The sequence below is a fragment of the Amphiura filiformis genome, unplaced genomic scaffold (genome assembly GCF_039555335.1).
Source record: "Amphiura filiformis unplaced genomic scaffold, Afil_fr2py scaffold_121, whole genome shotgun sequence".
Lineage (NCBI taxonomy): Eukaryota > Metazoa > Echinodermata > Ophiuroidea > Amphilepidida > Amphiuridae > Amphiura > Amphiura filiformis.
Window position 1 is genome coordinate 200,244 of NW_027305585.1, and position 7,883 is coordinate 208,126.

At 34.6% G+C, this 7,883-nt stretch overlaps 1 long non-coding RNA gene across 1 annotated transcript; it reads right to left on the reverse strand.

Moving 5' to 3' along the window:
• Nucleotides 1-5,297, reverse strand: LOC140145048 (uncharacterized). Its single transcript, XR_011857977.1, has 4 exons — nucleotides 5,129-5,297; nucleotides 3,392-3,585; nucleotides 2,341-2,409; nucleotides 1-1,426 (listed from the first exon to the last, which is right to left on the reverse strand). It is a non-coding gene; the product is annotated as an uncharacterized lncRNA (long non-coding RNA).
• Nucleotides 5,298-7,883: the final 2,586 nt, after the last annotated feature.

Here is a 7,883-nt window from a genome sequence, read left to right on the forward strand (position 1 = left end):
CACCTCCATGGACAGAGTGAAAAACAGGTGCATTTCTTAAAAAGAGCATATCTTCAAAAGTTGTGAGCCGGTTTATTAAAGCTAACAATAATAGGTTTCTTTACATACCAAAATATATTTGATCAACTTTTCTGAAATAGGAGAAAAAAAGGGCAATGAGGGTTGTTTTCTTTGGGGAGACACCCTGTATAAAATACTATAGGGGGTCCTTTAAAAGCGAATTTCATGATCCACAGGCTTTATCAAAAAAAAGTTGTGATTTTTATACTACAAGAAACCTCTTCCAGATTAATTTGTATATATCACACCAGAACAAAATACAACATATTGTCAATGGAGCAGTGTAATACACTTAATCATGCATAACTCGCAAACGCAAAAATTAGAATCAACTTAAATTTTGGATGATAATTTTTTTTTTATGGATATCTACTGAAAAATGTCATAAAAGCGGATGCTAGGATCACAAAATACCCCTTAAAGCCATAATGTACCATGTATCAAAATGATTTTTGTTGTTGATATTTTGGTCATGTATTAACAGTATGTGTCCCAAATTGACCAAATTCATTTATGCTTGTAGGACAGCAGGCAATTTTGAATTTATGTCATAAGACATCGAATCCCCCAGAGAACCACAACTAAGATATTGTAAATGGGGTTTCTTTATTTTATTTTATCCCATAATTTTGGCTTAAAATGACCACTGAGAAAGCTTTCGCAGTTCAAAATTGTTTCATATTTTCTTTGGGGGGAAAAAATGGACTGAAATTGTCCTGGAAAATTGTATATATGACTTAAAGGGCATTTCTTGATCCACAGCCTCATCCCCCCACGTACCTCACAAAAAGTTGAGATTTTTATATCACTGGAAACCTCAGGCTACATAATGTTTATGTACAAATGAGAAATTGCCTTGGTGCCCTTCTCAAATTTTCAGCAGTTGCCATGATGCCCTCTTGAAATATTACAAACTGTCGTGCTGCCTTGGATTTTCACTGAAAAGGCATTTTTTTGAACTTGCCCTAAAAAAGTTGCTGTGCCCCTTCAGATCCTTAATTTGAGGGCTGTAAAGATGGATAATGGTTTTACTTTGAAATATAAATATGAGTGATGAGTCCTTTTGAAATATTTCCAATTTCTTTCACATTTGTATATGTGTCCAAATCCTTTTGAGGGTTAGCGTATAACAACTTACAAGACTAGCGTTTCATCTTCTCAACTAAATACTTTTCAAATATGACATTATCAGCTAAGTTGGCAGTGGGCTCCCATGTCAATTCATCAGAACCAAGCCATTTAACTTGATATTTCATTTGACTATTTTTTCTTTTTGATTTGATGATCCTCTCCACGATTGCTTCTTCTTCATCAGCCTCTGTAAAACCCACCATCCTTCCTAGAGTCTGTAGGTCTCCTGGTAGCTCTAAAGATATTTAAAGAAATCAGTACAAATAGTTATTCACCAATTCCCCCTATTCCTTGAGTGTGGCTATTATGCAAATGAAGGCATTGCAATAGTAAATACCAATAAGTGTAGCACATGTGATATACATTTGTGCAGATGCAGTGCACTATGTGCTTCATACATGCTGAACATTACTATGTGCTTGTCAAAAGCAATGATCCAAAATATGAAGTCACCCGTGATTTCTAGAACACCATTTTGAATATTTATATGAAAGTGATGCCAGACAATGTTTATTTTGTTTACTGATCTTGCCAAGCCAAGGTGATACTGAATTTACACATGAAAACATTTTCCTGAATGGTGTTATCTTTTCTTGTCTATGTGTGGTTCTAAAACTGATGTCATTATTGAAAGAAATATCATGTTTTACTGTGATATTTAGGCCCCATTTTAAAGTCCCATTAAAATCCCCCAAAAGTATATTAATTACAGATTCATGTAAAATGACCATTGTCTTTCATACACGCGTCTTTTTGGCTGAACTACTAGCAGGCTATGTTAGCACATCTATGACAACGACAATTGACAAAGGTACCAAAATCTGAATTTTGATGATTTTTACGATCTTCCAGATGAGCAAATCACTGAATGGGCCTTTAAGCATGTGTAGTACATACTTGATTGAATATGTTATGGACATGATCAGTCATGGAAAAGACTTTGGTCTCATCATGGACAGACATCCACCCTTGACCAGTCATATCAATAACATAATTTGCTACCTATATTTTAAAGAACTGGAGCCTGAGCACTTATCAATGGAGACCTCAGCATTGCATTATGGAATTGGAACTTATTCCGTGTTCAAGGATTATGTCAAAGATATTTCTAGGCCTATCGCCTTAGTTTGACCATTAAAGTTTTCATACCAGTTATCTTGGTCATTGTTGGTGCATTGGCTTCACTAGTGCTGCTACTTGCTGCCTCATCAGTCATTTCTACAGATAAAGTGGCACAATATATTTTAAATGGTAACTTTAATACGTTTGTTGAATACTGCATGGGATCAAACCAAAATTCATTAAAATGTATAAATTATAGAAAACCATCAACTGCAGAAAGGGATGTGCTAATTATAGGAATGGTCTATACCTTCCATAAAAGTATTGTGTCATAAAGATTACTTTTAGACAACAATAAGCTCATTAACTTTATTGAAATAAGATGCAAATTTATCAATACAAAACATTTCAGTGAACAAATTTGGGTTATTTTTTTTTAAATATTTTGTAACACTTTGTACCATGTGGCTATAAATGGATATAAACAAATGTTGTGCTTTAATTCAAGCTTTACAACCCAGCAACTGATGGCTGGGCACATGCATGTCCTCTCATTAGCTCTATGCCAGAATTTGAGCAGAATATTACTCATCCTTTCTATGACTAGACCAAAACAAACTCCTGTAAGTCATTACCATTTGTAGCTGGGTGGTGATAAAAAATTGGGGTTGATTAAAAAGAAACTTGTAGAAAATGTCTATATGGCTATGATACTACAATGTATAATGATATTCTTACCATCAGCATAACCATAATACATGCATTCAGGTATGGACTTGTAATGAATTCATATTTCAAAATCAAAATGTCCTATTGTAATAACTAAAATAGGAAATCCAAAAAAAAGTAAATAAATAAATAATAAAAAAAAATACGGTACACTAGTTTGAGAAGCTTTTTAGTACAAGTTTTGAATCTGAAACGTTTCAATGCAATGAGTCATCATGGTATAATATTGGGCAGAGAAATCCTTTCATAATAATGGTAAGCAGCATGGTGTTTCAGCTTGAGCCAATTTGGCAATAACAATTTTCCTAGGTCAATTTCTAACTCACAGTGCTAATATAATGTGCACCATATTGGCAAAACCTTTCACTGCAAGCCATATATAACGGTAACCCTTTGAGGGAATTCTTACCCGGTTCATCAGCACCTGCATCACTTCTGGTACTTGCTCCGACATTACTGCTGGTACTTAAACTGGCATCGCTGCTGATACTTGGTGCTGCATCACTGGTACTTGCTCGATATCGCTGCTGGTACTTGGTGCTGCATCACTGGTACTTTCACCAACATCACTGTTGGTACTCGGTGCTGCATCACTCGGCAAAGCTAAGATAGAAGTTGTACACATAGTATTTTAAAGACTATAACACAAAATATCCACTATATAAACCTGCACATAATATACCTATATGGGTCATGCAAAAAGTTCTACCACCATTCTTATAACTTTGGATCTGTAATGGTAGCATATTCATACTTGGCATAAGTATACACTCACACTTGCAAATGTATATTGATACATTTTCCAGATCTTTGTATGCGACTTCAGAACCAAAATAAGATTCAATATACTGGAAAAGGTAAAAAAAGTCGTAAAAATTTAAATGACAATATGTGTATCCCACTTACGGGATTAGCTCGATATGCAAGTATTATGATTATGCTAGCAGCTAGATTGTACCTGAAATCAAATGCAAGATAACCATTTAAAAAAAATGCACTTTATATCTTTAACTTCTCACAGCATCCAATTTATACTGTTATATCTATGATCTTTCAGAGCATGAGAATTTGCTTGGGACCATCCTTATGAAATGACTTTCTTGTAAGTTTGTCTGAGAGCTGAATGTTAAAATAAAGACACCCAACCACTTTTTGTCACTTGCTATTTTCAAATAAGTTTCCTTGTATTACCACGGTGTCATTTCCATGTTTAATATATGGTTCAAGTTAGCCTTTTTTCCCCAATGAGACAATTTCTGCATAAATGTTGGGTTGTTTTGTTTGGTGTTTTTTTTGGGGGGGTATTTTTTTCAATTTAAGCCATCTGAAGGGACCAAATTATAACTACAATTGAGTCTACATGTATTCTTTGTGGATACAGATTTTCTTCATTTCAATGGTCCTGAATCCTGTCTGGTTTCATTTTTGGTTCGCTTACAACAAACAGGAAAATATATTGAAACAAAATGTTCTCATCAGCTATATACTACAGGTTCTCATCATGGAAAATATGAATGGGCTGTTACTTGCAGAAGCTGAGCTATAAGGGTGGAGGTAGAGTTTTTCTAATGATATCAATTTCTCCATGTAAATTGTGCTTTGTTTCTTATAACAGTAATAGTAATAGCCAATCAACTTTCACATATTAATAAAATATGAACTTGAAGTAAGCAAAACTTCAAATCTCCAAACCTTCATTGCAGCATATATACCACGATAAAAGTTAACACTCCCCCGGTAATTCAAAACACCGGTTTGATTCCATATATTTGGAACTCAATATGTATATCCTGTTTAATTGACATTCCAATAAATACCAGTGTTAGTTCCTTATGTAATTAGCAATTAAGTAATGATGCAAATACTGTAGCTTTTCAGTCATTTGAAATTGATATAAGTAAAGCAGATCAGTGTGTGACTACAAAACAACTGTATCCATGAGAAAAGCGACAAGAGGAGAAATCTTGGTTTGAGCCCTAATTGTATCAATAGATAGCTGGAATAAATGGGACATTTGAATGTGCTTGTTAATATTGAATATATAGTATATAGCTGACATAGGACACAATGCTCCACTTTTGAGTAAATCCAGTATAATCTTGCACTCGTCTGTGAACCATCGAGCATAGAAGTGCTTAAAACTCACCAACAGAAATTACGATGTTGTCTTTGGCACCAATCAGCTGCTGTAGAATATTAGGACCGTAGTGAAATTCTCTTCAGAGGCCCACCATTAGGTAGCCCTCTACTCGAATATCTAATGTCCCATCCTGTGACCTCCCTGTTTCCTCATAAGTTTTATAAGGAAACAGGAGGTTCCTAGATGGGGCATTGATCTGCCAAATCTGTAAATGAACAGAGATGTTAATAATTAAGATGACATTAATGTGAAAAGGGGATTTGTTGAAGTGGCAAAAGCTGAATCAATTAATTACTATTTGATGCAGGAAAATCATTACATGTTGAAATATCATTTTGAGAAAAAAAAGTTACTTTAGTATTTGATGAACTTTAGGCTTAAATGAACCCAAATATAGAATATCAACCGAGCTGTATGGCTCCAGCTGGATCTTGTCAATGACCAAAAGGTGTATCCAAGTACTGATGATTCTTATGTTCAGACCTAGCAGTAGCATAACAAGACATCCTCATAGTAGATAGCATTGAATGTTAATGGATACTACAATCATCGCTTTCAATGTCTAAACATTATGTGTAGTGCACTACTATAAATCGCTGATTAGGATCATCATCAAAGTAAATTTGGTTAAGAATATGTGTATTTCGTTATAATTCAGTGCCCATGTTACTGTTGAAGTTTATCACATAAAGCATTTGTTTAATCCTTACTTGCACGTTATGTCATACAATTTAGCATTATGTTTGCTTAGTGGTTTTGTTTTTCAGTAGTTTTGTGAAACATACCAATGGCAGCTTTAGTATTTGGCATTGATGATGCCCTGAAACTTCTGTCGCAATGCTTTGATGCTTGAGGATGCCTCTGCTTCATTTGGTGTAATATTTGGCCCTGTAAAAGTAAAAAGTTGGGATTTCTTATCATCGTGTAAACACATTTAGCATTTATTAACCCTATCCATGAAAAATCTTAATACAAAGAAAACCAATATGCATGCAGCAAGCATCCCATATGATGTTGTGATGCAATCAGCATATAAGTCAGATAAATAAATGCATAGAGTCATTGGTCAGGCTAGCAAAACGTAATGCATGTGGATACCATTTGGTGATTTTGTGTGTATATACGCAAAGGGTCGATGTTCAATTCTCAAGGGTGCATGTACCAGGTGACTTCTGCGTTTATCTACTGCTTTTTTTGTTCCTTCTTTCCACTCCGATAGCAAAAAAAAAACCATGGGTCATGTTAGGGTTATGCAATACTGCCGGCCGGCAGTATTGGGATATAATGATGTCATTGCATACCATTGTTTTATCTATAGTACCGCTGTGAGCTCAGCTGGTAATTACACTCACACAACAACCTTTCAAACAAGATATTATAAATTACACTCTTTAGATGTTTTCGCTATGAATGTATTTATATCAACAATATTATTATAGCAATTAAGTAGTACACAACACTGATTGTGTTGTTACTCACCACACAGGAATTGGGTTAAGCTGTTTCCCATATTTGGCATCCTCGCCTTGAGAAATTTATTGCTGTTCTTGCTGCTAAAGTTGGTGAACATCCCTCTTCCTTAACAATAAAACACAACGTTTCTACATGGAGCTCTTCTAGAGCTTCAGTCTGTAAATTGAATCAAAGAGTTAATTAATGTTAGTGGACCCAAAATACTGTGTTCACTTTCCATATGCTGTTCATTTAGTTAGTAAAACAATAGACCAATGCCAATAGAAGTGCATTGACGTGATAATATTAGATTAGTTGGAAAGTAATCCAAATACCTGCTCTATGGACAAGATATATTTAAAAGAAGGTGTATAAAAAAGTTCCGTGACAATTGCATAGACAATCTGCTCAATGCTCATGAGATAAATATTTGTTCAGGTAGGGGTGTGTGGACATGCTTGATGGACATAATACTCACCCTTTGGGAGAGGTATTATGTCACTGAGCACAATCATCCTCCCAAATGCTTCTAGGCTATCGCTGATAAGAGTTCTCTGAACACCTTCAAGAGAATTTTTCAGATCACGCTTTTATTTCTTGATTCTGGTTGATTGCTTATTTGTATGTATTATACCATTAAGATTGTCTAATGGCATATGGGCGGAGCTCCTCTGAAAATCCCAATAAAATTCAAGGGTTCTGATTGCGCCTTATTTGCTGGTGGGATGTTTATGGGAAGGTGTTTAGTTTTTACGTAAAATTCATAAAGTTAAGTCAAGGGTACCCATATTTGTCATTAAGTGAATCTTCTCCTAGTCCTAGAGTCATCAAATCAGCTAAAACATTAGAGTTCATGATCATTTTGAATGATATTGATTATGTTATTTGGAAAATACATTGATATATGCATGATCAGAGTTCCACATCTCAACTTTTTAATACAGTTAATATGTGGGTGTAAAGAAAGTGAGACACGGGTAAACAAATATACAGTTACAAGTATATTACTGTATGAATTGCTGTATGAATGCGTATAACCCTCTTTGCAAATGGGTTCATTGAGTGTATGTCTGCAGTAAGCTAGCATATTGCAATTACAAAATTGTGGCGGGTTTTTATATTAATATTTTTTGGAATGCAAGTATGTAAAACCAATTTGGGATGATTTTTAGAAAACTAAAAGTTATTCAAGACAAACATGACATTGATTTTTCAATGTCAAATTTTGAAAAGGTATTTGAGGTGGAAAGACCATTTTTTTCTCACATATTTATGCTTGTCTGTAGAATGTTATATGTTTGTAAATTTC